At 41.0% G+C, this 7,797-nt stretch overlaps 1 long non-coding RNA gene across 3 annotated transcripts in view; it reads left to right on the top strand.

Moving 5' to 3' along the window:
* The first annotated feature begins 3,986 nt into the window (after positions 1 to 3,986).
* LOC119868843 overlaps positions 3,987 to 7,797 on the top strand; it is a 51,514-nt gene continuing 47,703 nt past the window's right edge. The window contains exons 1-3 of one of the 3 annotated variants that reach the window (XR_005355243.1): positions 3,987 to 4,331; positions 4,895 to 5,043; positions 5,547 to 6,580. This is a non-coding gene — a long non-coding RNA (uncharacterized LOC119868843). Of the gene's footprint in view, positions 4,468 to 4,894; positions 5,044 to 5,546; positions 6,581 to 7,797 lie in introns of those variants that run through there. The other 2 variants (XR_005355242.1, XR_005355244.1) reach the window with 2 other exon arrangements.

The following is a 7,797-nucleotide window of genomic DNA, read 5'->3' as shown; positions in this document are numbered from 1 at the left end:
GAGTGGACCAGTGAATCAAACAGCAATAGTTAAAAGCTTCTACATGTATCACTTTTGCTTCATATTTTTATTGGCCATAGCAAGTCACATTGTCATGCCTAATTTCAATGAAGAGGAGAAATGTGACTCTTGGTAATCCTAGTGGTAAAGGAGAAACATATGTGACTACCACAGTATTAAGTATATAAAAAACAAGAGAATAAATAAGTATTTTTAAAAAGATAATAAAACAAAATAAACATAAGTTTTCAAGTATATCATTGTTTAAATTTATAATAAAATATGTATTTAAAAAATTGGGTCAACTTAAAGTTATTTAATAACAATTATTAAAATTTAGTATTTAGATAAGAGGAAAGGCATTTAGGTCATTTATGAATGACTGATGTTTAATAGATATTGAGATGTTAAGTCTACTTGAGGACAAGGGTGATGGTTTTTATATTGCTATTCTTGGTTATTTAGGCACATACAAGATGCTCAGTAAAACTTCGTTGAAGTTAATAATGTTCATTGTTTTAAATTATTCTTCTCCATTTGGTTGACTGTCTTAAAATATAGTCCATTATAATTTTGCTCAGAAGCAAGGCCAATTTTCATTGTTTTTATCTACATTAAAATTTTACATTTAATTATAGTTTAAATTTGGACCACAAATGCTTGAATCACTAGTGGTCTCTTTCTCCTAGTTTGTCTCGGGTATGTTCCTAAACCATGGGTATGTCCAGTAGGACAAAAGACTACTACTTTACTGTTGGAGTTTGTGATCTACCATCTTGTCTTCTAAAAACAACAACAACAACAACATTTACCTTTAATATCTGTTTGGCAACTGCTGTGTTGAAGAGATTTCACAAATTTGAATAAAGAGGGCAACAAATACCGAGTGGCAGTTTTGTTTGTTTTAATTTATTCATGATCATGAATGTAAGAATAGTATACTTGCTTTCAAAGATAGCATGTGATGATGATGGTGATGATGATGGTGATGATGATGATGATGATGATGCCTCTCTTTCTATTGTTCTTTCCTTTTGCTTTTGACTAAGTCTTTGTCATTTAAAAAATAAATCAGCCAAAGAGAGGACCCAGTTATTCTTTGACTGGATAGATCAAGAGCAAACCAGAAGAGAATCTCTGTCTCTACCCAACTGAACCTCGTTTCGGTACCATCACTTCTCTATTTATGGATGGTATGTCTGAGATGTTGTCTCTATCCTAGAAACCAAGAACTTGTCTTAAATCAGTGCCTCTCCAGTCTGTGCCATGAATCCCGTGAATCTCTAAGAGTCCATGCCCTTTGATGAGTTTGCTGCTCTTGGATTTGTACAAAATTTGTTTGTTACTTGGCAAATGGGACACAGCTGGCTTCTGATTTAGAGAGTGTTTTAAATTAGTTACCTCCTACCTTAACTTGATCATTTAAATGGAAAGCACTATGGCTCCAACAGAGTAGACATGATATAAAAACCATTTCCGACATGAGTATCTTGCCTCCTCAGTTGTGATGGCTACTGGTATCTCTGAAGGAAAATAAATAATAAACAAACAAACAAATAAATAATACTAAATAAATAAATAAATAAAACACAGGTTCTGCGATTCTCACAAGTGGTAAACTGTCTTTGCATTATTTAAGAAAAGCTTTAAGTGTTCAATGAATGTGCTTAGACTAATGACAGTTGATGCCAAGAATATAGCAATAATCCAATACCATTTTGTAAAGTGGCAATTTGTGTAGAAATTGCAGAAAGCATCAACACATGCTGGGAACTTTACATATAAGTGAGCTATAGCGTGGGTGAAGGAGTTATTTATTTGGTCTTTCATTTGTAAATAAGACACTAATCTTTTCCTTCCAAGGAGTAGCTAGGCCAGTTATTAGTAAAAGAATATTGATAGCCTTTGCTCATCATGGCAAAATTGAGGATCCTGACCTTAAAAGTCTTAGTATTTGGAGGAGCCTTAATAAGTCATTTAGGAGAACAGCATTCTATAGTTGAAGATGGCTAGATCTATAATCAAAATATTTGGGTAGAGTCCAGGCTATACTATTACCTGTCAGCAATTTAGCTTTCCTCATCAAGGCTTATATGATCTGGTCTAGGGAACCTCTCTAGTCTTGTTTGATAGTCTTTACTTCTTACTTGCTCCATTTCAGTCCCTATGCCATTTCTCGCACATTTCAAAAGAAGTGTTCTTGCTGCCAGGCCTTCTGTTCTTCCTGTTCTCTCTGCCTGGGATGATCTTCCCCCAGAGACAAGCTGACATTTATTGGGCAGATCCAGTATGTTCCAAGGCATTATAAATGCTTTGCATGTTTGTTGTGGTGAATTTTCATGATAACCGTATGAAGTGTGTAGTGACACTGGATGGATGAGAAAGGAGGCAGAGTGATCTGGCAAAGGCAGGATTGGAACGAAGGCCTTGGCTCTCACAAGAAGTGCTCTCATAGTACACAACACCCAGGGTGTGGTTCCCACTCTTCCTTTAACCTCAGAGCTCTTTCTTGGTGAGCATTTCCTGACTATCTTATTTAAAGTGGAATTCCTGTGACTCTTTCTGTTTACTTAGCTTTATATTTATGAACAGTACTACATATTACCTGATTGATAATGCCTGTTTACTTGCTTACTTCTTTGCTTATCTCCCTCACTAGAATATATATTCTATGAGGGATGGACATTGTTCTGATCCGTGTTACCACTCTATCCCCTGCATCCAGAAGTGTACTGAAATGTACTGAGAGAGGATACGAATTGACTTAGAATTTTTATCGGGTTTAAGGTATCTTACTCTTCAAACACTTGCAGAGCACCATTTTGTGTCAGATTCCATGACAGTTTGTGGAAATCGGAACATGAATGAGAATGATGGGGACTCCTACTTTTCTGCTTTTCCTGATGCTTTTCCGGCATCCTAGAAGAAACAAACATGCAATTAACAGACAGTTGCCCAGGATAAGCATCCTTTTAGGGCAAATATAAGGTGCAGCAGGGAAGGGAGGCTTTAGGGAAAGCTATTCCGAGGGGTGATATCCATGTTGAGAGCTGAAGGATGGGCTGAATGGGGATGCAAGACCATTTGGGGCAGAGCAGATGACAGAAGTCCCTGAGAGGGCACATTCCAGTTTATTATTTTTTTAAAGATTTTATTTATAGAGACAGAGAGAGGGGGGCAGAGAGACACAGGCAGAGGGAGAAGCAGGCTCCATGCAGGGAGCCCGGCGTGAGACTCGATCCCGGAACTCCAGATTCAGGCCCTGGGCTGAAGGCAGGCGCCAAACCGCTGAGCCACCCAGGGATCCTCCGCACATTCCACTTTAAAAGCAGTTCACTGTGACTCAGATATAGACTACGAGGGCCAGAGTTTACTGTCTGAGGCTGGAGAATAAAGTTGGGTTTTCAAGGGTCTTGAAAACTATTCCAAGAAGCCAAGACTTTATTGTCTGAGCATTGAGATGTCACTGAATGATTTTAAATCAATGTGGTTTTGATTTAGTATCTGATTCCGTTTACCACCTTCAGCCACATAAGTTGGCAGCATTTCCACTTTCTGGATGGGACGAATAAGGCCCAGAAGAACACATTTCAATGTTGGTGGAATTGATTTAATTCTCTTAATGACAGTGATATCAGGGCTTCTAACTCCTACCTTCCCACCCTCTCTCCTTCCTTCTTTCTGGTTGTTATTCTTGTCAAACATAAAGCTATTTATCCACCATCCTTAACTTTTTCCAAGGAATATCCATGCACTCACACAGCTTCTAATAACCAGACCCCTGAGTGAAAGCCAGTGACCTCACGGGCGGCAGGGCTTGTTTGTGGCTGGATACCATATTGTGCACTGGGCTGGAATTCTCTGTTCTTCCTCACTAGGAGGCTGGATTTGTACCAGGAACCTCTTATCTGAAAAGACAGCTCTAGGCTGGGGAGAACAGAGCTGGTTTGACGAAGTGGAGAGGCGCTCAATGTTGGTCTGGCCACGCTTTGGGCATGCGTGAGCGCTCACAGCAAAACACAGCTGGCATGTCTAATTTTAGCCTTGACTGCCTTGAAAAGGGACCCTTAAGGGAAATATATTTTCGCTGAAACCATTTGTATTATAATGTAACAGCTGACAGACATGTCAGAATATTACTTATTATTGGTGGGGAAAAACTCTGTCAGGTAATTGTGCTTTTTTTTGTGATGACATCGGGAAAGTGATTAAAGCATCCCTGAATCAAAATCATCATAGATAGACAGTGAGAGAACCAGAGCTTTTATTTATGAAGACGCCTGTAAACCTAATGGGATACCTCCTTTGATGCTTACAAAACGGATGTAAGGGTAAGAATGATCATTTCGGCTATGGCAAGTTGGTCCTTGTGATCTGACGATGCAGGGCTTGCTAATAGTAGTCCTGGCATAGACTCTCAAATTTCTTCAATGCTTAGCATCCTCCGTGTCGTCCGAGAAGTAAAAGGTTAGTTTCTGGACCGGGTCTTGGATTCATCTGGCTTTCGTATGTTAACAGGTTCTGAAAGCATCTGGGACACACTTGTTCCATTTTAACCAGCACGGGTCGTCCGTCTGCTTTTATTTTTGTCTTTCTCTTCCTTCCTCCCTTCGTCCTCTCTTCCCTCCCGTGGTCTTCTGTGTTTGCTTTAGCAGTGTGGCTTACCTTGCCACTTGGCAAGAAAAAAAAGGCAGCTCTTGTGTGGGGTAGATGGAGGGAAGGATAAGAAATAATCCACCGCCCGAATTTGAGTTCCCTGGGTTCAGTTCCAGCGGCAGCAGCTTTGCTGCAAAAATTGCTTTGCTGTTCGAGATAGCCAGCAGAGGGAATCAGGACTTTGCTTGCAGCAGGGGTTGAAGCAGGCTTTTTTTTTTTTTTTTTTTTTTTCTTGGAGGAAATACTGCAGCTTTCTGGACTGCATACCCTGCTCCCTGGAGAGGTTCCACCCACCGGCTGGAAGGAGAGGAAGTGAATGAAAGGACAGGAGGAGCCCGAACACCATGTCACTCTGGAAGGGAGACAGCAGCAACCAGGCTGTGCAAGGTTGTTTTGTTTTGTTTTCTTTTCCCCTTTCTCTTTCTTTTTTTTTTTCTTTTTCATTTTTTTGTTTTCTTTCTTTCTTTCTTTCTTCTTTCTTTTTTTCCCTTTTTCTTTAAGGTGGGGAAAGAGACAAACAGGAGACAGGAAGCTGATCTGCAAGGATTCAGAGTTGTGCTAAAAAGACTTTGATTTTTTTCTTCTCTCCCTCTGTACAAACGCTGGCAATTGACATCACTACAGACAGCCTGGGTAGAGAACAAAGTGCCTCATCCCAAGTGGACCCTGGCAGCTGGGGGAAGGAAGGCAGGATCTGGGAAGGCTGTGTGTGTGTGTGTGTGTGTGTGTGCGCGCGCGTGTGTGTGTGTGTGTGTGTTGTTCTACCAATACCTTTCCTTTTTTCTTTCTTTCTTTCTTTCTTTCTTTCTTTCTTTCTTTCTTTTCTTTCTTTTTTTTTTTTTTTTTTTTTGGTGTGTTTCTTTTTTAAATTCCTGCCGTGTTGGAACTAGTGAGTGGTGGAAGACGAAGGATCTCTGAAGCCTCATCAGTCATCGGGACCATCAGGAATAGTGGTTTAAGAGGACGCTCGGCCTGGGGCACTATACCCTGTCATCGAGTTCCCTGCCTCGGAGATAAAGATTCCAGCTACATGGGTAAACGCCTGGATCAGCCACAAATGTACCCCCAGTACACTTACTACTATCCTCACTGTCTCTAAACCAAGGTATGGCTCGACCCACAGTCTGGCAAGCAGTGTGTATCCTGCACTTGGGATGGGAAACAGGCATGTGGATTATTATTTACCTCCCCTTTCCCATCACCTCTTCCTGCTTCTTTGAAATTAGTAACATAGCAATGGAGTTAATAAGGCAGAGGAGAATATGAGAAGAAAGCAAGCCCTGGGATTGTGGTTTTTCTCTTCTAGCAGAGATAATAGTTTCGCTCGTGTTCCTTTGTTGTTATTTGGCAACATAAAGATGTTCCTGATATCCGTAGTAAAGTGCTTTGCAGATGGACAGGGTTGTTAGAAAGGAGATTGTGACAGTGATTATCAGGAACAACAACGATTTCAGAGGCTTTTCTGGTGAGCTGTTCTTTGTGGCTCTGAAAGGGTTTTTCTCACTGGATAGGATGCACCAGGGTGGGGGCAACTCAGACTTTCAATCACAGAGTATAGAATGAAAGAAGGGTGTGGGAAGGTATAGTACGACTAACTGACGTCCCGTAGAGTTTGTTTGGGTGTGCTTTTGTTTTTGTGTATTTGCCTTACATATTTTATTTTATATGGAGGGTGATCAAGACTCTAGAGACTGAAGTTTGGAGCTTTACAATAGATGTTCTTTACTTTTCGAAGCTCTGTTTTTCTGTGCTGGCTGCCATCAGGAGGCCTGTGGGTCTTGAAACGGGATGAAATATAACTGATGATAATTGGACACGAATTGGTTAAATACTTTAGTCTTGGGATCCCTGGGTGGCGCAGTGGTTTGGCGCCTGCCTTTGGCCCAGGGCGTGATCCTGGAGACCTGGGATCGAATCCCACGTCGGGCTCCTGGTGCATGGAGCCTGCTTCTCCCTCTGCCTATGTCTCTGCCTCTCTCTCTGTGTGTGACTATCATAAATAAATAAAAAAAATTAAAAAAAATTTTAATACTTTAGTCTTTATGTGTGTGCGTAAATGACCATTACGGGGCCAGTGGAAAGCCCACGTAACTAAGCAGTGGGCAGTGCCAACCATGAACTTGATCCTGCAGTTCAGACCTGAAAGGCTCTCAGGTGTGAAATCACTGCTCCAATTTGTCAGTTAAATTGGACTTGATGAATTGGGGGGGAGGGTGTCGGTAGAGTTATCGCTTTGAATGTATGGGTTATGTTTCTTTACAGGTGATATTAATTTTGTATCGCATTAGCCAGACTCCACTGTCTTCTTAATAAATAAATATGCGGAGAGTGACCAAGGCGTGCCTGAGTGATCTGTGCTGCCACCGGGACTCGTTGATGGGATTAGTGTTCGGTAATTCATGCTGTAGTTAGCTCTTATTTATTCTGTCTCCTCCAACAATGCCTATTTGTAAACCAGACGAGGCAGCAGACTTTCCGAATTCTATTAAAAATTGTTGCTTTTTTTTCTTTCTTTTTCAATCACTCCATGACTCGCCCTGCCCCTGCAAGGTCTCCTCACATTGCTTTTTGCCCTTGTGAGCATTTAGTTTGTGGGGCTGCTGCTTTAGTAGACCAGCCCTCCTGCTCCCGTGCAGTGCAGTGTGTTTTAACTCTTTGGGGGATTGGGTGGAGAATGCTGTCTGCCTTCCTCAAGGAAATGGCAAAGCAAGGGCTAGTCTAAAAGAGGAAATCTATAGTCATTCCTCATCCCCCCCAAGAAATAAAAACAACAAACCCAAGGGTTCCATGAAAAATATCGGACATTCCATCCCTTTTACTCATTTGGCTAAATTTTTCCAAATGTTTCAAAATTCATGCTTTCTTTTTGGTTCTTTTTTTGACTATGAAGCATATTCAGAAAGGAAACTTTAGATAAAAATGAATGGAATAATTGCTTTCCTGCCTGAGATTTCTTTTAACTTATTGCTAGCAGGAAATAATGTCTTGCACATTATATTAAGGACAGGATGTTGGATGAGCTACACTGATGGGAAGTGTGTGTGTGTGTGTGTGTGTGTGTGTGTGTGAAGAGAGAGACTGGGAGAGGGAGAGAGAGAGAGAGGGATTGAGGTAAAGAAAGAAAGTGCAGTGGTGAGGGAA

This window comes from Canis lupus, chromosome 2 (genome assembly GCF_011100685.1).
Source record: "Canis lupus familiaris isolate Mischka breed German Shepherd chromosome 2, alternate assembly UU_Cfam_GSD_1.0, whole genome shotgun sequence".
Lineage (NCBI taxonomy): Eukaryota > Metazoa > Chordata > Mammalia > Carnivora > Canidae > Canis > Canis lupus.
The sequence above is the reverse complement of the archived record's forward strand: the minus strand, read 5'-3'. Positions and strand labels throughout refer to the sequence as shown.